This window comes from Chinchilla lanigera, unplaced genomic scaffold (genome assembly GCF_000276665.1).
Source record: "Chinchilla lanigera isolate Chin_1 unplaced genomic scaffold, ChiLan1.0 scaffold00022, whole genome shotgun sequence".
Lineage (NCBI taxonomy): Eukaryota > Metazoa > Chordata > Mammalia > Rodentia > Chinchillidae > Chinchilla > Chinchilla lanigera.
Window position 1 is genome coordinate 17,039,693 of NW_004955423.1, and position 535 is coordinate 17,040,227.

Below are 535 nucleotides of genomic sequence, written 5' to 3' on the forward strand. Positions count from 1 at the left end.
TGGATTGAAAAACCTATTTTTAGGAAAGGTGGGTTGTATTTTTATACCAACTATCCCACTGGAAATAATTACATATGGGATATAAGAAGTTTAAAAGCACCTGCCTGGTAAGCGCAAGGTCGTGAGTTCGGTTCCCGGAAAAAAAAAAAAAAAAAAAAAAAAAGAATAAGAAGGATTCATCCATCCCCACAGGGTTGGAACTGATTATCTGGCATTTACCAATTGCGTGCGACAGGAAAGGTCTGGAATCTTTTTCCTTTTCCCCATGTAAAAGCAGAGATAGCTGTGGTGCCAACAATAAAAGCGTCAGCTTGGCTGGGCCACAGTGTCCCCAGAAATTTGGTTAAACATTATCTTAGGTGTTTCTATAAAAGAGAATATTTGAGCAAAATTAGCACTTAAAATTGGTGGATTTAGTAAATCACATTACCCTCCCTAATTTAGGCCTCATCTCATTCACTGAAAGCCTAAATAGAACAAAAAAGTTGACCTTTTCCCAGATAAAAAATTTGTCCTGTTTGCCTTTTAACTGGGA